This window comes from Ochotona princeps, chromosome 27, assembly GCF_030435755.1.
Source record: "Ochotona princeps isolate mOchPri1 chromosome 27, mOchPri1.hap1, whole genome shotgun sequence".
In the NCBI taxonomy this organism is placed as follows: Eukaryota; Metazoa; Chordata; class Mammalia; order Lagomorpha; family Ochotonidae; genus Ochotona; species Ochotona princeps.
The window spans coordinates 6,517,559-6,540,908 of record NC_080858.1 but is presented as its reverse complement, the minus strand read 5'-3'; the positions used below and the strand labels follow the sequence as shown (position 1 = coordinate 6,540,908).

The following is a 23,350-nucleotide window of genomic DNA, read 5'->3' as shown; positions in this document are numbered from 1 at the left end:
CTAGACACAATTCAGAAATTCTACTCTGACAGAAAGGCAAGAACAACTGGACCGATAGGCAGGTTCCGGAATATTGTTCACAGCGTTACTCATTACAGCCTCGCCCCCAAAACTATCCAAATGTCCAGTTACGTTCATCCAGGAGAAATCTGTCATTGAAAAGGAGTGAACAACCACAAAAATGAAGTTCACGGGCCCGGCGGCGTGGCCTAGCGGCTAAAGTCCTCGCCTTGAAAGCCCCGGGATCCCATATGGGCGCCGGTTCTAATCCCGGCAGCTCCACTTCCCATCCAGCTCCCTGCTTGTGGCCTGGGAAAGCAGTTGAGGACGGCCCAATGCATTGGGACCCTGCACCCGCGTGGGAGACCCGGAAGAGGTTCCAGGTTCCCGGCTTCGGATCGGCGCGCACCGGCCGTTGCGGCTCACTTGGGGAGTGAATCATCGGACGGAAGATCTTCCTCTCTGTCTCTCCTCTGTATATATCTGGCTGTAATAAAATGAATAAATCTTTAAAAAAAAAAAAATGAAGTTCACACAAATGTACTGTTGACTTAGAAATATAAGAATATATACTGTTTCACACAGCGTGATATGTGCATATACACACATGACCAAGTTTTATTTGTTATGAATATATAACAATAAAGTAGGCAAAAATTAAGCTAATAGCTTAATATACAATATTAGCAGTTGGGACATTCACAGAAGTGAACAGATCTTTCTAGATTATTGGATATCTCACGTTTTATTGAAATAATTAAAAAAAGAAATCATGTTGCTCATTGAATATTCTTTCCCTTTGATAAAAGCTCAAAATAAAGCTGGAAATTGTGTCCCTGGGTGAAACTGTGCGTATTTGGTCGGCAGGCTTGGGAAATAAGAGTGCAATGTTTTTGTATCATACTCCATGGTTCCACATTTTGGTTCCACCGTTTACTAGTTGTGAGATTCCAAACAAGTTATTCGCCCTCTCTGCAAAAATGAGACATTTATATGAACGGGACAAGAAAAGATTAACATACCCAGTGAATTGAATCTTACAACGCAGGAAAAGCATGTAAAATACCTAATACACAGTAGGTTCTCAGTGAGAGACGGAACTGTGTAATCCACTTGCGTGTGGTAGCCAGAGTTCATGGAAAGGAGGAGCTGTGCTATTCTCCGAGCCTGTTGGGCCTCAAGTGCTATGTTAGCCCATTTCTACACTCCGGCTTAATGTGTAAAAATCTTTTGGCTAAAGAGCATTCCTAGTTGATCAGAGAAACACGTGATAGGAGAAGTTGAATAATCCCACCAAGATCACACAGTTAGCTTTGAAAAAAAACAAAATGTCTCTTTCTACTTCATAAGTCATTAGAATAAAATAAGATTTAACATCTCTCCACACAAACCCTCACCTTCCATTTTACAAAGCAGACTCTTCCTTTTCTCACTGTCAGGAACACGCTGACTCCATCCCTCAGCTGTACTCTTATTTGTCACCTAGTCATTCCCTGGGTAGCCATTTTCCTCCACCCAGCACACTTGCCACAGTGCCTTAACCTACAGCCGGACCAACAGGTGTGCGGGATAAAATGGATAGATGGGAACCTTCAGCCTATTCAGGCATCCCTTCGGCAGGTGGAAATGCATGGCTTCTCACCTTAGGAGAAGTTACATTTAGCTGCTCCTCAGTCACCACCTCCTCTCCTAACAGTCCTCCTTGTCACCATTAGTCTCTTGGTACAACTGAAAGCTCACAGAATTTGAAACTTTGAAGAAACAGAAACCAACTCCAAGAAACTGTGAAAGAGAATTCTTTTTGTTTTGCTAGGGAAGGGGGAAAAAAAGGTGCTGTTTTGCTCCCACGAGAAGCAAGAGGGGACGGGGAAGGGCTTGAAGCAGTAACTTCTCTGAAGGATGCCCAACTCTCCCAGGGTATGATAAATGCAGACAGTTGCGGTGTCCATCCTGTGGTGGGAGAGGAGTTACAACCCTAGTGGACACAGCACGAGGGGGCTAACTGGCTTGTTAAAGTACCTTGGATTTGTAAGTGTGGAAAGTGTAAGATGTCCACTTTTCCAGGCTTTGACCTCTGTTAAACAGGTTAAATCATCCATAGATCACCAAAATTACACGTATCATTTTTACACTTGATCTTAGCCAAAAGGTCGAGAAGCGATACATGTATCATTTTTAATTTAACACCTTAAGCGAGAGTATCACATTGATACCATTGCCGGGAACCAATAGTAAGAGCTGTACCCTGCTTTGCCCAGATTCACAAAACCTGCAGAAAGCCAGATTGTTCAAGCAAATCAGATCCCCCAGAGAGACATGCTCAAAACATGTAGAGCAAAGGAAGATAATGTAGGTCACAAAAATGTTTTCTAAACATCCATCATAGAATTTCTTTATGAAATACCAGAACTCAACAGTGCATTCAAAGCATAACTCAATTTTTTTTTCTTTTTTTTTTACATCATGGCTTCAAACCAAGTGAAATATCAGATTGGGTCACTTTGGGTTTGGAGAGAATTTTGATGTTCTGGTTTTGTTCCATTTCAATTGCCTTACGAAAATTTATAATGTCAGTCATAGCTCAAACTGGCTCTCAGAGTCTCTTGTGGGGAAAGGCGGTTAAAACATGGGCGGGGAGACCTGTGGTTTGTTCTTGGTGCCATAGCAAAGGATAATCCAGGGGGTTAATTCCTTTCGGCCTGGAGTCTGTTAATGGAATTCCTCCTGTTCCTTAACTCAGAGTTTGACTGCGGTAACAACTCTTTGAGTTGCATGTAATTTTTCATAAGAGAAAATGTCTTTGCCTAAAATGAGCTAGATCTGAAGCACAAATGGATTCTTCTTCCCCCAACAGAAACCAACACAATGAAGCCATATTTAGAATGACATTAGGTGGACAGTGAGTGCTACTCTGCATCCTAGCCTAGACGCTTACAACCCAAATTCCATGAATATGTATCGCCAGTACCTATCAGCTCTCGGGGTTTAGGCCTGCCAGCAGGCCCCAGGGTCACAGAAGGTGAGGCAACAGTGCTCTCTGGCCATAGGAAGCACTGCCTAGACAGGCTGGTGAGCAACGTCTGCTTTGTTATGCACAGGTTACAGCTTATACAGGGTAACGAAGGGGAGGGTAGGAGGGCAGACCCCACAACCACCAAAGACAATGTAATTGACTGTATGACCCGTCTATTTCCCTAGATCATCCAGTCATGTCAGAGGTCATGTTCCACGTGTATATTCCGCTTGACCTTCTAGCCATGCTGGAGGTTACACTCAAAGTGTAGGCCTGAAAGCTGTGCCTCAGGCCATGGGGAAGTAAGCTTTAGGCCACGCCCACCAGGCAGCAGGGCAGGTGCCTGGGGTGATCGCCCACAATCAGCTATTTATTCTATCTCTTGGCGATCTTTACTCTAAATCACGCTTAACATACCCATCTCAGTTTTTCTCCTTTCAGTGCAAGTCAAGCACGCAATCACCAGATCAGTAATGACTCCATCGATTCTAAGTAGAGAATACAGGTGAGTTTCCTGTATTCTGTTTCTTCATATGTTTGCTTGACAAGTATTTCTTGAGCACCCATTATGGTCAAAAACTATTCTAGATACAGATTCGCCTCCAGACTGGTATTTTCAGAAAATATTAGTCATCAAAGAAGACAGAATATATCACAGCTAGAATGTTATATGAAGATAAACAGAGCAGAAAAGAGGGTACCCAAGACGGGAGATAATACAGTGTTTGCCAAGTCTAAGTAAGGAAGTTAAGGCGGGGCCAGGTGACAAATCAGCTCAGTGCCTGCTCGTTACTGCCAACACCACCATCTCATGTTCCTCATCTTTTCCTAAAAGGTGGTGCCGCATGTGGTTTGTTTTCCAGGTCAGCATGAGCCAATAAGCCCTTCTTTATGTTTTATAATCTTTTGCTTGGATTAAATCCTTTGCCTTTTGCTACTAGCCATAATCCCATCGCTAATCATGCATTTCTCTATCCAAAAAAAATCCTCTTATGACCCACATCTTAGTGTTATCTTGACCATTTCTGAGTAGATGTTTATATTTACCATTTATGCTGATGGGCAAAAGATAAAACAACAGCACCTCCAGAATGTTCAATCCCTGTCCTACCCTCCTTCACGCCAGATCAGCCTGGTTCGTGAGCGGAAACACCCAAGGGTATGGTGCTGAGCGAGATGTTGCAACTAGACCCAAGGGGTAAGTTCAGTTCTTGCCAATTAGTCACTGCATGATCTTGGGAATTTTATTTGTCCTGTCCAAAGTTTTAGCTCCTGCAATGAACAGCTGTCATCTCTATGGAAACTCTTCAGTGCATAAACTCCTACACAGTGTAGCCTGAGTGTTTCTTTTTACTATCATCTTTCCACTCTGTGTGTAAAATGTTGCGTTGTGAGTGTACATCTGGTAGAATGCAGGGCCGGAGAGGGGTAAAACCCACAGAAAATGAAACTGGAATATTTCTGCTAGTCAATCTGGCAGTTCCCAGTGTGTTCCCCAGGGCAAGTTTTTCCACCCACTGACCTTCCATGTAAGGAGAATGACTTTATTCAACCAGATGCATGACTTACTGGCAGTGAGAGACTCTCAAGGGAGGAACATGAGCAGTGAAAACAGGCTGCCTCCAAAGTTTTTTGGAGATTTTTAACTTGTCTCTTGCTCCAACAGGTGCATTTTCACACTGCCAAACCAAAGTGGGTGATACAGGGTGTCAAATAGCATCATTATGATCAGCATCATCTCAATTCATAATGTTCAAATAGTACTGTACTGTGGACCTTACCCTGGAAGAGTCTATAATTGAGTAGGCAGTACAAAAGGTGTCATATACACTACAAGGCAAGACCAAAAATTTCAAGAAAAACATGGCTGGGGAAACTGGCACTGTATAAATCAACGCACTCCTCCTGTTGAGTAGTGTGGGCCGGTGAAAGATGAAGTATAAACAAAGAAATCCATGGGAATCTAGGCATTTAGGGAAGAAGCACGCTTCCTAATTCAGAAAGGTTATCTTCCAATTGTTCTGCTGTGGTCGCCGATGGGTCCAGGAAATGGCATTGCTTCCACTGGGAAAAGGCTGAGTGTGTGCAGCATCAGAGGTCTTAACACGAATTGCATCCCTTAGAGTAAAACTCAAGTGGTTTCCATGGATGTAATCAGAACCTACAATGAAAACTATTCAACATTTTGAGAAACATAGTGGAATTTAAAAGCTTATTTTAAGATTGTAGTAAAGGGGCCCGGTCCGGTGGCCTAGTCCTCGCCTTGAACACACCAGATCCCATATGGGCGCTGTTCTAATCCCTGCAGCTCCACTTCCCATCCAGCTCCCTGCTTGTGGCCTGGGAAAGCAGTCGAGGGTGGCCCAAAGCCTTGGGACCCTGCACCCGCATGGGAGACCTGGAAGAGTTCCTGGCTCCTGGCTTCGGATTGGCACACTCCAGCTGTTGTGGTCACTTGGGGAGTGAATCAGCAGACGGTAGATCTTCCTCTCTGTCTCTCCTCCTCTGTCTATATATCTGACTTTGCAATAAAAATAAATAAATCTTTAAAAAAATTGTGGTAACGACCATCGTAAACATCTCTGAGTGAAAGGGAAAAGACTCTTCAATCTACAGTCTCACATAACTAGATTTCATTTGCTAAACTAGTGACTTGCTGTTCTCTGAATTCATCTCTGCCCTCTGCAACTGCAGCCCAGGACTTCAGGTGCATGGATTTTAACTCAAACCCCCTATTATTCTTTAATGAGAAGGAAAATACTATTTATTTCACCTCTCATTTGTAAGAAGCTAAAGTAATAAAAGAAAAAGTGAAAATGTATACCTTATCTCTTGTAGCCAATGTTCACGCTTGTTATAACTCATTATTTTAAATATTCTGTTACGCTGCTTTTAAGAGAAAGCTTTCTTTCCGGAGGCATTCCACGAACCTTAGCTTAGCTTCTTCTCAGCTTAGCAGAATCAAGAGACCCCTAATGGGTGTTCTTCTGACACTTGTCAGGTCTATGTTCCTGACAGGTTTGTCTGTTCCCTGTCAACTGTGCCACAAGGATAGTAGAGGCACTGATGGGCGACAGTGACCCCATACGCAGGGACAGAGACCCATGGCGCCTGTGACTGACAGCAGGGGAGGGAGGTTTCAGTACATCTTGAAATAGCCAAGATGATGAACTGAAATAGGAGAGAAGAAAAAATAGCTGGTGTTTTCAATCATGGCAATCAATGATGAATGAGGGCGTTTCTCAGAAAAAGACAGTGGTTATCAATGAAGACTCTGGGCACAGAGTCAAGAAGAGCTCTTCTGTGAGGCTCATGTACCGCTACTTAACACTTGGGAAACATTGGCTGAGGTGAATAAATGATACATTCGTTAAAATTTTATATAAAATAATAGTTATTTATCAATAATGAATAAAATAAAATAAGTGTTATTGATAAATGTATTAATAAATGATAATGTTAAATAAATAAAATTTTACTAAGTAAGAATAAACAAATAAATAATTCCTAAAAAATAATAAATTAATTAAAATTGGCTGGCTACAATAAATAAATCATAAACTAAAATTTTAGAGAAAATAATAAATTCTCATTTTATTAATAAATTAACAGAACTAATACATTAATAGTGATAATAGAGTTTATTTTATGAACAGATGATAAATTTATTAATGGATGATAATAATTTTATTGGAACAAAATATCAATTAATTGCATAAAATAAGGAATTGATTAAAATTGGCTGGTGCCAGTAAATAAACAAAAAGTACTGATGACGTATATCTACTCTTTAAACTGCAATTAAAGACAAGATGCATACCACATTAATGTTTCTTCCTCACTGTCTCACAACTCACAGAAGCCACCCAGGAGAATCTATACCAAACGCTAATGTTTCATTGATCTTGTGGACATTAAGTTATTTAGAATATCAGCTTAAAAATGTTCGAAAGTCAGTCATTCATCATACGGTGATTTTCAGTATTTTTACAGACACCAGTGTGCTTTGGCTTACATGCTGAGCAAACCAGAAGATGAGAGCATTTGAGGTTTTCCTATTCTCTTTCCCTGTGCACTGATTAACTTCAATTTCCTATTGTCAGTTTCTTGTTCTTTCTCCCAAAATCACTTTAAGAATGCTGATTTTGGCACAGGTCTTTGTACACAGACCTTTTTTGATTCATCTCTGAGTTTTAACAATCACTTCATGAAATAATAATAATGATAATATCCCTAATTTACGTATCATTTTACACTTGTAATACATAAGCTCATATTCTCTCATATGATTCCCCAGCCAGCCCTTTTGCAACGAGCGGAGTAAGTATGATTGAAGCCATTATCTATGTGGACGCTGAACTCATCAGATGCCAGCAAGTCAGGGTTCACGCTAGGTCTTCTTTCCATGTTTGAGTTCTTTCCACTGCACCAGCAGACATCACATCCTGATCCTTTTCCTCCGACTTTGCTCTGGAAACATCTAGAAAGCACTTGTGAGCTCAGGTTTCCTATTCACCATCATCTCCCTCTCTGTGGACCACATCCCTTCAAAGTCTGCTCTTTGCAGAGTTTGACCTCTGTGTGTCTGGCCTTACATAATCTATTTGTTCTTCCCAGGGCAACCAAGTAAAATATAACAAATACAAGGAACAGCAGAGTGGGCAAACACAAATATGTGTTAGCCTATTAAATCATCTATTCCCAAGAACAATGGTTCACAGAAATTGGAGAAGGAAAAGACCCATGAGGTCATCTCATCCGCCCCCATGCCAAAGCAGGTTCAAGCCCAGAGCACTGACGTTCAAGTTGTTGCTTAGTTTACAGCCATGACTTTTGAAGCTCAAGACCGTATCTGCTGCTTGGGGGAAACTGCACGGTGATCTCAAAATTGGAGCATTAACAGGAATGCCCCGTGCAGGGGACAGTGCCTGCATCTTATCACCTCTCATGGCAACATGGTGTAGTCCATCGGAGTCATTTCCACGGACGTTTACCTTGGAAAATGACTAAAAGGAAAAAATCCAAAATAATTCAGAACACAGAGGTTCAAATCCTTTACCAAAAAAAGTCACCAATGGGAATGTCATAATACACAGAGTGTCTGAGTAAGGGATCTGCCAAAAGCAACACTTGTGGGTCTTTGTCTACATTTTCTAATTAATATTTCAGGCACAATATCATGCAAAAGGAGTTCTAAAAGTAGCCTGAGTCCCCAGAGTATCTCCCCAAACCTTCATTTGCTGAAAGCTGCTTGAATGTACTGGTACAGGGGCTTCCTTCACACAGTCCTTCTTTCTTTCTTTTTTTTTTTTAATTTATTTTTATTGCAAAGCCAGATATATAGACAGAGCAGGAGAGACAGAAAGGAAGATCTTCTGTCTGCTGATTCACTCCCTAATTGGCCACAACAGCTGGAGCTGTGTCGAACTGAAGCCAGGAACCAGGAGCTATTCTGGGTCTCTCATGCGGGTGCAGGGTCCCAAGGCTTTGGGCCACCCTCGACTGCTTTCCTAGGCCACAAGCAGGGAGCTGGATGGGAAGTGGGACTGCCGGGATTAGAACGGTGCCCATATGGGATCTGGTGCGTTCAAGGCAAGGCCTTTAGCTGCTAGCCTACCTGACGGGGCCCCAGCCCTTCTTTCTTTAAGCCCCATCCTTTGAAAGAACTCGTTCTCTACTTCATGGAAATATTTCTGAGAGAAGTGATCCACGTTTTGGAACCTCAAGATAAACATCATTATGTAGAGTTTGAGAAGCTGGAATAGGAACCAAGTTGCAATCGAATTATTCACCATCTGTGTGACCAGAACGAAGTGACATTTTTCTGTCCCACAATGTAAGAGCGTGAAACCATATTGCTTCCAAAATGTTTTCTGTTTGTCAAACTTACAAAAGATCCCCAAACAAAATTCATTTTAAGCTTGTGGAAAAGTGACTACCCCGGCTCTTTTATCTGACAAACTGCCCTGAACCCAGATCTAAGAGGTAAGACTGCGAACACGAACTCCCCCGTTAACGCTTTGGCTCACAGAGCTCGGTTATGTGACTGTCACTTACAGAATGATGGTCCAGCAGTAGACAACAAGTTTGGAAAAGCAGAATTCCCTTTATGAATTCCAAATAATTGCCGAAGCTCTGTGCGGGGATGGCTTCCCTATCCCCGTCCTCTCGACTCCTCGCTCCCTCCACTGAGGCATGCTTTTCTGTTTTCTATCCCAGGAGCAATTCAGGAACTCCTGGTCTAAATTTTCATCTCGTTAGAAAGTTTGGTGTCTCACTGTGGTTTCAGTAGCACTAAAGGTTGATCCCTTTAAATAATTGATCTTTGGCACAAAGGATATGTTCTCACACAGCTTCATTTTGAAGGACAGGTTAGGCAACTTTCCTGTCACCTGGGCGCCGTCCCTTCCCTTGTCCGTTTCCGGGGGCGGGGGTCACTGTGTGTGAAAGGTCTTCCCCTCGAGGTGAGTTGCCCTGGCCTCCACTGCAGGCTCAATGCCCAACTTTTCTCACTCAGCATCCTCTTCTTCCTCCCATTGCTACAGTCTTGTGGTCCCTAGGACCCTGCCTCAAGGTGAGGGATTTCAAGGTATTCTCACTAACTTCTCGTTCCCACTGCTGTCTGAATCATAACATACTAGATAGAAAGGGCCCACTTCTTCACACCAGTTGGTGAAACAATGCATTCATTTGCATGCATTAGCTTTCATGTGCTCCGTTGCTCTTATTCACAGGATATGGACAAAGGCTTGAGAATGGGAGAATGAGGAGGGTGATGGAAAACCTCAGGAGGCATTTTCCTGGGTCATCTCTGAGTGAATTAAAAGAAGCTCAGAGTATAACTTGTCCCGCACCTAAACCTTTAAGTTTGCTTGGGAATTAAAAAGAAAGCTGTACGTGGATCCACATACGCCTTACTAGGTGGGACACAAACGATTAGTTACTCCTCACTGGGGTATTGAAGATTTCTCTGCACACCCCTTCTAAAACTGTTCTACACCTAAACTGTTGACATATGCCTTGTTAGAGTTAGAAGCCAGTTTAGACTATCCTAAAAACTGCCAGGTTCAGCAAAATTATACTTCAACACTATAAACTGCTAAATACTAAAATGAAAATAGACACAAGACAGCTGAATAGTACCCTATAGCCATTTAAAGGTGTATAGAAGCTGGTTGTAGATAAACTAAAATTGAAATGTCAATAAGGTAATCACAGAATGTGGCTAAGAACTTGCATTTTTTAACATATTGGTCACTCAATACCATGTCAATGAATTCCATAATGTTGTAAATTGTTGTTGATGTTATGTTGGGGCTTTTAATTGATCAGGATGATATTCTGCCAGCTCTACCTTCAGACCAGAGATGGTCTCCCCAAGAAACTGTTGAATTTACCTGGACTTTAAGATGCTGGACTCTATGCTTGGTATACTCTTGCAATGAAAGAATCTCAACTGAATTTGAACTACAATACTGAAACAAGGTGGAGGAATCCACCATGGGGGCAGGGCATGGGGAGGGGTTGGGGGAATCCCAGAGCCTATGAAACTGTGTCAGATAATACAATGTAATTAATTTTTAAAAAAAGCTGTAAACATTCTTTGGGTCAAGTGAAGGTAATTTAACACACAAGTAAGGACAGAGCTGACACATGATAGATGCTGTGTGGTTCACCTATCAACAGCACCTAATTTATGGAGAGATGTGTTTGTAAGACAGGAAGAAGCTGGAGCTAAACAAATGACTCTCAGCAACTTGCCAGAGCTATTACTTCCTCAGCATCATTGATTACAGGTGTCAGAGCACACCTACACTGATCAGAGCAAGAACTGAGCTCTAATTCTCCTCTCCGCGGCATGAACTACACAGGTGTGAACTTACAGGTGTGAACTTACAGGTGTGAACTCACACAGGTGTGACAGTGCACTTCTACACTAATCAGAGCAAGAAAAACTAAGCTCTAATTCTCGTCTCTGCTGCATGAACTAATGGATTGCTTTGTTTGTATTTGCACATGTTTCTGGATTAGGACTGAAAAAAAAATGAGGGCTTCTTTTTTTCTTTTGGCATCTAGATTTGAACATAATCTTATGCCTTTATAACATTTTGGTCCATGATAGACCAGGTTTGCCACAACGATCTCACCAGAGTATGCTATCTTCTGAAGTCACAGATATCTCAGTGTGTATGAATGGACTCTGACAAACTGCGTAATGATGCTGTTCTCAGAGCATCTCGTTCAGTGACACATAGCTAGATGTGAAAAGAGAAGGGACGTCAGGTAAGCTGACAAACGCTAATTATTCACACACTGGTTGCTCATGCTGCATTTGCTACTCATAGGATGTGCCTGGTCCAGCAGCACGTATCCCTGCCCGCATCCTCAACCCTCACCAGAGTTGCGACACTGTCCTGCAGCCATCCTAAAGAGGACCAGAAGTGGCCTCAGCCCATGTTTGAGTCCTGGCCTCACTACTGATTCTAGCTTCCTGTTAACGCACAACCTGGGGGGCTCAAGTTCTTTGGTCACTGCCACCGCCATGGAAGGTTAAGATTGAGGTACCACCTCCTCATCCCAGCTCAAGCCTGGCCTGACCCTGTCTGTTTTGCAGGCACATGGGGAATAAACTGTGGACGGGAGTGTTGGTACATGTATGTGTCTGTATCTCAAAAAAATGAAATAATAAAATAACTGTTTGGTAAAAGACAGAGATGGACCATGCTTTCCTGGGACAGCGGGGAAGTGTCGAGTTAGGAGGAGAACGGTGAAGGCTGAAGGGTGTTTTCAGCCTGTGTCAAGTGCGTGCACCCCTTTAAAAAAACTGTAATGTCAGAAATAACCTATAGATTGCACTTACGACACGTAAGGCAAATGCAAAGATGTCATTACCATTGTAGAAACGCAAATTCAAATGGATGCCTACCCCAAAACTAACAGCAAAAAGTCACTCAGGAAGACTTCATTGTCTTCAGTGGGCATGTTTGGCTCTCACACTGTTTTCCCCAATGAATCAATGTTGTTTTCCTAATAATTAAAAAAAAGAGAACTTTTTCATTAAATAGAAGCATACATACACAGTGTTCCCTAGATGCTAAATGAAACAATAATATACGATTTAGCATGAAATGAAGAGAAATGTCATTTTTTTTTTACTAACCAGTCTTCAATTGCTGTTTAATCTAATTGCTTTATTTCCATAGAAACAAAACTTCGCACAATCTTTTCCTTCAAGTAAAAAAGCCTTGCGGGGAGGGGCACACGGCTCCGGTAGCCCTTCGCAGCCTAAGTGCAGTTTTGCACACCGCTTTCTTCCGTCGGGAAGTGCCCCCTGGGGGCAGGCATGGAGCCTAGCCCCTAAGACACCACTTAGACTGCCCACTCAGTGCCCGGCTCTGACGCCCAGCTCAAGCTTCCCGCTAATGAGGACTCCGGCAGGCAGTGGCAGGTGGCGGCTCAAGCAGTTTGCCCACCCCTTGAGTCTCTTGGGAGAGCTGCGTTGAGTGTCCAGGCTTTTGTGGACATGTGGGGAAGGAACAAGTAAATGCAAAATTTGTCAAATAAATAAACAGAATTTCAAAAATTGAACTTGACTTGGAAAAGAAGAAGGAGGAGAAAGTCCACGCCACAGTCACCTGTCTGGGCGGCGACACGGTGCTTCCCAGGACACAGAAACAGCCTGGCTCTGTCTTTGCTACAACATTCTGAATCCACTGTGAGATTTCTTTGGCCTCCAACTTGCTTGCCACACCAATATTAGTAGGTGTTGGTCCACTTTCTTTGCTTTTCTGGAAAATCAGGTGTTTGTATTTCAGGAGAATCAGATAGCTTCTGATATATCTTTCTATCAAGCTGCACCATTGTTCGTCCATGGGAGGATAGAGCATGGTTTTAAGAATTCACTTTTGGCAACGAAGACGAAGATGGCAAATTACAGGGAAATATCTGCTGTGTGTTTCACTTTATTTCAACATAATTATTTGCTTGTAAAACACATGAGAGGAAGGGAAGTGGACGAGAACAGTTTTCAAGATCAGAGAACAAACTGAGGAAGAGGATTGCCTCCGTCTAGCCTCGAGATAAAAGTTCTTAACGATGTGGAGCTTAAGAATTTTGTCTCTGCTGTTTACTGCCTGGGTTCAAAGCCTGACCCACCATGAATATGTTGGCAAATTAGTCAAATTATTTATCTGTGTCTTGGTTTCCTCATCAGGATAATGAAAGCAACTACTTATTAACGCTGTTGTGAAGTCTGAATGTAGTTAATATGCATAAAAGAACAAAAAAGATCTGGCATGGAGAATACACCGCATAAGTAATTACTATTATTAGTTGCAGCCTAGCAGGAAGTAAGAATGAAGCAATTTTCCTAACACATTTATTCCTATACTTGATTTCACTATAATTCTAGGTTTTAGCTGTGTATAATGTGTATGTGTGTCTATATATATATATATTTTTCATTCTGACATCCTTACCCTCAAGGAGTTTGGAGCTTTTTACCCCATCCTCCCAGCATGTATTCAGGTAATATCCACACACCATTTCTGGAAAACAAGGAAACTGAGGAATTAATAGTACCAGTGACTTCATTATGGGGGAAATAACCAAGCCCTCTTCCCATCCCTTTTGATGCCCAGCCAAATGTTCTCTCCACTACAATGCACTTCTTCCAAGCTGGTTCCAATGTGCTTTGACCCTGGAAGGTCTGGAACTCTCCGGTTTCTAGATTTTTCTGTCATTTGGACTTTCCTTACCAATAAATCATCCTATGACTGGAAATCTGCCCCCCCCCAAAAAAAATACTTGCAAAGAAATGATGGTGGCTTGTGTGTGACTAAGAGGGCCTGAACTCACCAAGCCACATTCCCGAAGCAAGAAGCACTCTCAGTCTTACCTCCCTTCTATCCATAGGAGGGCAGCTGGTTCTTGGATAACCTGAGCCGAGTACACGACAGGACAAAAGAATCCTCCTGAGGCAAAGGGAAAGGTCCTACACCATCTTCCAGGGAAACAAACAGGTTGGTGAGAGAGAGGAAATGTATATTCTGTGTCCGGGGATTTTGAGTTTCCTGGGTGCCATGTTGCTTGGTCCGCGAGTTCCCTGTCCAAGGTCTGTTCTATATAGCATAGTCCACACACCCAAAGTCAACTTCAGCAGCTGGGTGGTTCTCCCTAACATGATCAAAATTGCATACATTCTGGGAATGCCATTCAGCCTTTAGTTCTCAGTGAATGGAGTGGGATTTCTTACAAGAATATGCTTCCTAGAGTTATATTTTGCTATTATGTTCTATTTGGGGTTTCTGTATTTTATTTTGTTTTATTGAGACTTCTCGCATCTGCTCTCAGCCAATACCAGAAAGTGATGAAGCCAGAACTGGCTTGGAGGGCAGGGGGAGAAGTCTTTCTATGACTGTGCTACCGGGAGACGGCTGTAGGAGATCACGGAGAACAGGCTTCCGTGGGTTCTCGCTGACTCTGAGTCCATCTGACAGCTATGTTATGCATAAGGAACTGTACTTTGTAAGCAAGCCTAAGAGAGGCCAGCCAACTGCTTCCTTCTGCTTGGGACTGGAATACCTGGGCAAGGAGTTGAGGCCTGAGCCCCGCTGAGGGTTGGTTTGGCCAACCTCCTTGGGGTTCCAGGTTGCTTGCAATGCAGTGCTGAGCGCTTCTGGTTCAGGCCAGTGCCTGCATGGTCTGAGCAAAGGCTGCTCTCTGGCTGTTGCCATCCCAGAAGGCCACACTGCATGCCGGGACTCACTCAAGTACCTCAAAGTGCATTTCAAATGTTTTGGGTTCGGCAAAACCCTATACTGTGCTAGGCCCTCCTCCCCTCCACACCGCCCCTGCCCCCCAGCTCTTTTTCAAACCCCTGCATGTTTCAGGGGAAATTAAATCCATATGTTTCTGATACATTTACACTTAACTCATCAAAATACTGTTTTTGCGAAACCCAACTGCATGTCCAGGGCGCTTGAGGAGCTCTTTGAAAGGAACTTTTTAAAGCCTTTTTTTTTTCTCTTAGAAACAGGAAGTCCCATTTGTGCCAAAAGTTAAAAGAACTTAAACCTCACAAAGAAAAAAAAAATTGGCATTCTCTCCGGAGTTCCAATTGCACAGGTTTCCAGGGGGTTCTAAACTTGGCAAATCATGCCATGTTTTGCAAGGAGCAGGCCGTCTAAACAGCACCCAGCAGCAGGCACCACACTCCGCCCGGGCGCATTTGTGAGGTGTAAACCGTGCTGCACCGAGGCGCTGCGGAGATTATGCCACACATGAAATCCAACCTGAAGAGCCTTTGCAAGAGCAGGGGAACCCATGCAGGAAGATGTGTGCTTCATCCATGCCTTGGGGTGCATCTGACTGCTTCAAGCACTGACTAAATTACAGGCTCCCGACCCGCCCAAGTCCTGACTTTTAAAAATAGAAAGTGAGACGTTCGGACCAGAGGTGCTTTGTTGCTGCAGAGCCCAAACGCAACACCTGGGGCCGGGAGCTGCCGTGGTAAAACCAGGGGTGCTGTCTGCAGTGGGGTGAAGGAAAATATAAGTCTTCCTCCAACCCAGGTCCAAGAGTATGATAACGAGGACGCTATGGCAGGGTCCCTCCAAGGGGCTGCTCTCCAGGCCCCATCCTCTCACCCTTTTGCTGAAGGCTTGATTTCCCCGCCCCAGGTTTCTGACTGAAGTCCAACAGGGACAAGTCAGTCAACTGGTCATCCATGATTCATCAGACCTCTGCCGGAACTGTACTTTACAAATCTTGCTAAGAGAGCCCTCTTACTATCTTGACATGATTTTCCTATTACCATACAAAACCAAAAACTTTTCACGAAGACATAAAAAAATTGTGTTCTCCCTGGCCGGGCTGGGGACCTGCTAGCTACTGTCTCCATCATGCCTAAAATGAGGAGCAGCCCCCTCTGCCACGCGTGTGCTCCCTTCTCTGAGGCTGGCTTCTGGGCAGCGCTGGACAGTGGATCTACACTTCTGTCCATCCCTGCCTTCCCATCTACAGGGGAGGGCAGCTTGACACGGACACAGACACCTGGACTGAACCGCCTCAGAGTCAACAGTGTAAGCTGCAAAGTTCCACCATGGAGCTCACCCCAGGGTGTCAGAGGCCACGTTCCCCAGCCAACAGGTGTTGGGGACTGTCTTTTGGGAATTACTTCTGCTGGTCCCTCCTACGGCATGGCACAGCCTCCCGTCTGCCAGGCCTTGTCGCCAGCCACCCACAGGTGCACTCAGACAGAAATACATGCGTTGTCCAGCGAATGTGATGTCCGCCATCAGCGATCGTCTCCTTTCGTTGGAATCACCCCCCTTCAGAGTCGACCTGTGCCCAGGAAAAGGATCAAACCGCGTTGTGAACATCACTACACACAACCTGAACCTTCCAGAAGCGACTCTGGGGCCACATGCATGCCACAAGGCCTCGATTAAGAACGCGCGCAAACGGTATAGGTTGTGACCAGATCACGAACGGGGCAGCCGCACTGGTGACGAGAAATGTCTTGGCTTTTTCCTGATAGGCACATGGCCCCAGCGCCTGTACAAGGAAAGGAAAGGCTCCCGTCTAGGACACAAGGCACCTTCCTGTTTGCTTGGCCGCATTAGCACGATCTCGAAAAATCAACCCTGTCTCCTCTTTTAGCCTTCCCTGGGGCAGGCTCCGGCGGCCTGGCAAAACAGTTCTGGCGGAGGCTGCTTTCTGTTAACCTTGGGCATATACTTCTCATTTAAAAGCAGAAAAAAAAAAAAAAGAAATGCCATATTGTTTCCTCTCAACTTCTCTTACTTCGCTTGACATAGCATTTGCCAGCTTAGACCACCTATCATGCAGCCAGGCCTTGGAAAAAGACTCCGATGGGAAAGGTTGAGAATTTGTAAAGCAAGAGTGCCCTCTAGTGGAAGCGCAAAGGATACCAAGCAATTTACCGATCCATCCTACCCATGCACCTATTTTAGTCTGTTTGGCAACAATTCTGTTACAGATTTGGAGATCTGAATGAAATTTTATTTTGCATATGATTATAAACAGGTAGGTCCTTTACATGATGGCAATCTCTATAGTCCCCACGCTTAGTTCTGTAAATTGTACACTTAGAGTTCTTTACAGGTTATTCCAATCTCCTATGCACTTCCAGCAGATAGCTGTACTCAACAAGCTACCCAACCATGCAATGAGAAAACAGTGCCAAGAGCCAACAGAGATTATTCCTGTAAGCCAAACACAGAGACAGATCTTCTCAACATTTTCCTTATTTCTTTTTGCAAAACAATTTGCCTTACTCTATGCTTCTGATGGTCAAGAGGTATTAACTTCCTGCACTTCATTTCTTTTAAAGCCCAGGATAGAGTGCCCAGTTATTTCAGACTCATTTCCATCTGGGGATTTCCACTTTCTTTTCTGAAGGCATGTGTTTGCCATTTGGCCAATTGCAGCTGGCCCAGAGCTTTCCCCAAGCCCTCTTGGTGAAGCGCTGGTGCAGGGCTGTGAGTCCAAGCGCAAGAGTGTCAGACAGCGCCGGAGGGTTCCGCTCAGACTTGCTGACTGCACTTACAGAGAAAAAAAAAAGCCACACAGGCATTTTCCAGAAATACTGATGATTAGCTTAAATTGAACCTAGGATAAGACTAATCTCCCCCGGCATTATGTATCCATTTCCTCCGTGGGCCAATTAAGTAATTAATACTGACTCCTTACTAGAGGTCACCCCCCCTCCCGCCAGTGCATCTCAGGGTAGAGGGGCTGCAGCCAGGGTAGGCCTTAGTCTACACACCACCCAGGCAGAATCCCAGAGTGCAGGCCAGCGGTGGGACTTCAGACCACAGACTTCCAACAGTGGGGTTTTCTGAAATAAACGCTGTGAAGATTGGTACTGGCAATTTAATGTCATCAGATCTAAACCACACAGACAGCCACTGCTGCTTGCTCTGCTCCCACAGTGAACGAAAATTGCTGTCAGGTCCATAGGTCGGCGGCTACGTAGCCGAATTTTTTTTTTGAAAGGTAGCATGACAGAGAGGAGCAGACAGGGACAGAGATAAATACTAAAGTCCAATGAGGCAAGCCAGCATCGGTGGAGCGTCCACCTTTCTCTCAAGGGTTGGTTTGTGTTCTTGTCCTTGACCTTCGTGATTCAAAAACTAAACCACTCGCAGGGGACAGGGAGAAGCATTCTTTGCAAAACTTGCTACCGAAGGCAGCAAGAATAAGACGTGTCTCTTGCCCAAAGGCCTCAAGCATCGAGTGTCAATGTTGGAGCTGCTGAAGGTAAAAAGAATAGCATTAATGGAATCCGGATACTTCACTCAAGGACAAACAAGCAAAGCACAGGAACTGGTCCACCGTCCTTGCCATCAACCTCTCAACAGGAAAACTTGAGTCTATTCCCTGCCTGCCCCAAGGCGTGTGTTCCTCCATGTCTAAAATGAAAGCAATGATTTCGACCTGTGAGGGCAACAAGTGGTTACAGAGACCAAGAATCCAAGTGAGCAGACTTCTTGGTTGGTTGGCTTGAAGACTTGAAGACAGACGTTGCCCTGGAGTTTGGGACCTAATATTCAAAGTTGCACCATCTTGAATTTGTTTTGTCAGTTACTGTTGCTGATTGCATGCCAAGGGAAGCAAGTAACCAGTTCCTGGGTCCACCTGATTTTGTAACAAGGGACGTTGCTCTGTCCGCAAGGGCATCAACAGCCAGGTAAACAGAATCCCAGTTAGTCATTTTCCAGTGACATAGTTCTTGTTTAAATGGCACTGGTGTTTTCTCCAGAAGCAATGCTTTTTTTCAAAAAAAATTTTTTTAAGTTCCACTTTAGTTTCTAAAATACTTTCTAGCAAGATAAAACCTCTAAAATTGTTACTCAGAAGTTCAAGTGCTCGAGACCAGTGCAGCGGTACATTCTCTTGTTCTTTGTGATACGTTTTGCAAGGTGTTGCCCCACACTCGGGTCCAGCCGAGTTACTAAATCTTGCTCTTCGGCAGTAATCCCACAGTTTGCAACGTTTCTTTCTCTGTCTGCATGTTAAACTATAAAGGCACCAAGCGAGGTGACTTGTTAACCGGTGGGGAGGGACTGTAGAGCATGGAGAGCTTACCCTAGTGGAGAGTAAACGGAAACCTTCTCGCTCTGGCTGATGCCCTCTCTTGCTGTCAGACAGCACAGGGCAAGGAAGAGCCAGAAGACCCACTTTGAAGAACATTCAAGGCTCTAGTGGTGAACAAATTAGGTCCACACCCTGGCCGAGGCCTTAGCCTCCACAGCACAGTCCAACGTAGAGAGGACAGTGAGGAACGGTCAGCAAACCAGGTCTGCAGTCAACGCTGTAGGTCAGGAGTGCAGGGGGACTGAGTGAATTATGTGTGGGCTCAGGACATGCCCACAAAGCCAAGTGTAGGCGGCCTGCCTCAGGGGGTGCGTGAGGAGCTGTGTGGCAAGATCCTTACATGACCTCTGCCCAAAGTTGACTCAGTCTGTTCCAGCCAAATGTTATCCACCCCTCATTTTGAAAAGTGACATAGTCTCACCAACTCCCAAAGGCCTGGAATTCATCAAACTTCAGAGAGAGCTAAAAAAAATAATAATAATAACCTGTGTTAAAGTAATACCTGGAGATCACCCACAAAGCTTAAGGTGGGGGCGCTCCAGTGGCCACTGGAAAGTCGATCCTGGTCGGTTTGGGCACAGATGAAGCCTCTCAGGAAAGATTCAGTTGACATTACAGTGTTATCTACCAATTGTTTCCAGTCACGCAATGACATGAAAGATTAAGCTGAAACACACTTTGAAAAAGAGAAGAAGAAGAAAGGGCTTTTTTTTTCCACCTGTCTCCACCGTGGGATGAGAGCTGGAGTTGAACAAATGAGGCAGGCATTTCTGCTGGCCATCTAGGCTGCCGCCCCTTGGGAGGTAATGGGGGCTTGTGTGCCCTACTGGTAGAACACAGACAAAAGACTGCTTGAGATCAGGGAGTTGACCCAGCCACACGTTGAAAATGTCATGCGAATGTTCATTCCAACTACCTGCTTCGGATCTTACCAAGGACAGAAGTACTTTGTTACTTGGTGAAACACCTTCTTGCCAGTTTGCTAGCTGTCTCACCTCGTCACACTCTTTCGAATCCTCCCACTGGCAAAGTCCACCTGTGACATGGTCAGCGTTGGGCACGCACTGATGATATTCAGCCATTTCTGTAACCAATGTTGCTCTTCCTCAGAACTCAACAGAGTTAGAAGCTCTCCCTGCCCACGGCTTTTTGCTTCCTCCATCTCACTCCTTTTTAGTCATCAGTCACAGCCAGGGAGGTCTGGCCTAGGATGGCAGACTCTCACACAGACTGGCAGACATTGTTGGCTCACTCTTCATCATGTTCAATGAAATGCACTGTACACAGGCAAACAGCAGGTGCTCTCCCTTATGTGTGGGAGCTGAAATTCACAAAGGGGGATAAAACAAAAACAAAGAAAAAAGGAAGTGCTTGTATGCATCAGTTTTGATACAAATGTAGTTTTGTCAAACTTTGGTTTACAACTCTGTCAAATCAGTGGTATACTACTAGGCCCAGTGCGACAGCCTAGTGGCTAAATCCTTGCCTTCCATGCGCCGGGATCCCATGTGGGCACCAGTTCGTGTTCCAGCTATTCCACTTCCCTAAGGCCTTGGGACCCTGCACCATGTTGGAGACCCAGAGGAGGCTCCTGACTCCTGGCTTTATATCAGCTCAGCTACCTTGCAGCCACCTGGGGAGTGAACCAGCAAATGGAAAACCTTTCTGTCTCTTCTTCTCTCTCTGTAGATCTGCCTTTCCAATAAAACTAAATAAATCTTTTTTTAAAAAAGAATGATATATTACCATAATTTTAACAATTTGCAAGTATTTATACATTGACTGTATGTGAGCAGACAAAAACAGCTACCCTTAAGGCTGAAGTGTAAATTGATCTCCTTGTTCCATTCATATGCATCATTAGATACCGTGACGATCCGTGATGAGCTTCATAAACTCAAATTTATACCTCAGACATTCACGATTCTTTCATTAATTAGCTATTCATGTATATATTTTTGGAGAGGTAGAGTGACTATGAGAGAGGGAGAAATAGCGATCTTCCCTTCACTGATTCACTCCCCAAAGGGCCCTGAAGCTGAGCTCGGCCAGACTGCTCCAGTCTCATTTGGATGAGAGCTGCGGCCCAACATTTGGGGCATCTTCTGTTGTTTCCCCATGCATTTTAACAGGAAGCTGCATCGGAAGACAAGCACTGGGGGATGAAATGAATGTCCCAAAATGCTATACCAGCACCGCAAGTGCAGCTTCACCCACTGCGTGCTCTAAGATCAGAAGACGCAGGACGCTCCTACAGAGGCGGGGATGGCACGCGAGGCCATCTTGAGAAGCCGTCCACAAACGAGGATAGGATAGGAAGACATCGCAGGCGAGAGAGCAGAGCTCACTTCGGCAGCACAGGTACCAAAATTGGAATGATACAAAGAAGATGAGCAGCGCCCCTGCGCAAGGATGACACGGAAAGTCGTGAAGCATCCCATATTTTTACAAAGATCAAATCTAAATGGATAAGAGACCTAAAGCTACACCCAGAAACCATCAAACTTTTGGAGGAAAAAGTTGGAAATATTCTGCAAGATACAGGTGTAGGCACTGACTTCCTAGAAAAAGTATTAAAAGCAAAGGAAGTCAAGACCAAAATAAACAGATGGGACTACGTTAAGCCAAGAAGCTTCTGCACAGCAAAGGAAACGCTCAACAAAGCAAAAACACAACCAACGGAATGGGAGAGGATCTTTGCACACTAGACAGGAGACAAAGGGCTAATTTCCAGAATATACAAAGAACTCCAGAACAATAATAACATCGAAACAAACAAACCAGTCAAGAAATGGGCACGGGAAATAGGCAGACATTTTATAAAGGAACAAATTCAAATGGCTAACAGACACGTGAAAAAAATGCTCAAGCTCTCTGGCAGTAAGGGAAATTCAAATAAAACCAACACTGAGGTTCCACTTAACGCCAGAAAGAACTGCCCACATACAGAAAACTCCCAGCAATACCTGCTGGTGAAGTTTCAGGGAGTAAAAGGAACCCTACTCCACAGCTGGTGGGATTGCAGTCTGCTATAACCACTATGGAAATCAGCCTGGAGAACACTTAGGCCATTAAAAATCCACCTGCCATATGACCCAGCAACAGCACTTCTAGGAATAGATCCAAAAGACTTGTTACATGAGAAAGTAACATGCATCCCAATGTTTATCACAGCACAATCAATAATTGCAAGAACGTGGAAGCAACCTAAATGCCCATCAACAGAGGACTGGATAAAGAAACTGTGGTTCATCTATACTATGGAATACTACTCAGCTATTAAGAAAAATAAAATATAATTCATCGTGGCCAAATGGGTCAAACTAGAGACTATTATGCTAAAGGAAATGAGCCAATCCCAAAAGGTCCCATATCATATGTTTGCTCTAATAGAAGATATTATGATGTCAAATCTAGGGAATAGTACATGTGAATCTGACCTTTTGCTACTTCCTACTTAACTGCACCTTTTGCAATAAGATCTTGTGACATAGTTCATTCATCAACTGTCCATCAGAGTGATTGTTTACAATGACCTGAGATGGTGAATGCCTCTTTTATCAGTGTTGTTGGAAAAGACCGACAGTCTCCTACGAGGCTGGGAGACACTTCAGGGGCAGCATGACGGACTTGGGAAAATTCATGAAAAACACACACTGTGAAAGTGGAGGAGGCACAGAGGGGAGGGGAGGGGACTTCGGGGAGAGGGAAGGGAGACATTAGTACCAATTGAACTGCATCAAAAACCAATAAAAAGGAAATTAGTGAGATATGTATACATATATCTCATATATATATACATATATGTGTGTATGTATATGTGTGTGTGTATATATATGTATATGTATATATATATATATCAATCAGAAAGCACAGTCCAGTGCCAAGACAAAAGACACAAAGAAATCCTGAGGGCGGTTGCCCAGGTCCTTTTATCCTATAGACCACGGGTAGAACTCAAGGTATTAACACTAGACCTGGCAAAGAACTCAACAGGTCAAAGTTTAGAGGCTGTTGGGTGAGAGCAAAAGGAGAAGTATGAACAACCATGAATACGGACTTTGGGGTCCTGGTGTTTTCATGTATATTCCAGGTGCACTGCACTTCCTCTCTCTCTTTTCCCTTAAATGTTTATTTTTGTGAAAGTAATGTTGAAATCCAGTTTTTTTTCATAATTGACATTTCTCATGAATATTCCGGAAAATTCCCTCAGAG

General features: G+C 44.0%; 1 non-coding gene across 1 annotated transcript; it reads left to right on the top strand.

The window, feature by feature from the left end:
* The first annotated feature begins 21,475 nt into the window (after positions 1-21,475).
* LOC118760291 (U6 spliceosomal RNA) lies at positions 21,476-21,582 on the top strand. The gene has a single exon (XR_004996692.2). It is a non-coding gene; the product is annotated as a U6 spliceosomal RNA (small nuclear RNA).
* Positions 21,583-23,350: the final 1,768 nt, after the last annotated feature.